This window comes from Lupinus angustifolius, chromosome LG20 (genome assembly GCF_001865875.1).
Source record: "Lupinus angustifolius cultivar Tanjil chromosome LG20, LupAngTanjil_v1.0, whole genome shotgun sequence".
In the NCBI taxonomy this organism is placed as follows: domain Eukaryota; kingdom Viridiplantae; phylum Streptophyta; class Magnoliopsida; order Fabales; family Fabaceae; genus Lupinus; species Lupinus angustifolius.
The window spans coordinates 18,955,414-18,955,685 of NC_032028.1; positions in this window are offsets into that span (position 1 = coordinate 18,955,414).

Below are 272 nucleotides of genomic sequence, written 5' to 3' on the forward strand. Positions count from 1 at the left end.
ATACTCTTCCAACACAAAATTCCAATCTTCAGGGTGGAAGGACAAGCCCAAGAAGGAGGGGCCCATTCCAAAGGAGGTCGTGAGCTCTTCCCAAGGGAAGAAGCACATGGAAAACACCACTAGGAGCAGGGAGGTCAAGTGTTTCAAATGTCTTGGGCATGGACATATAGCCTCACAATGCCCAACCAGGAGGACTATAGTGATGAAAAATGGAGTGGTGGAGTCTCAATCAGAGGCTTCAAGTACAGAAGAAAGTGAAGAGGATGCTGATG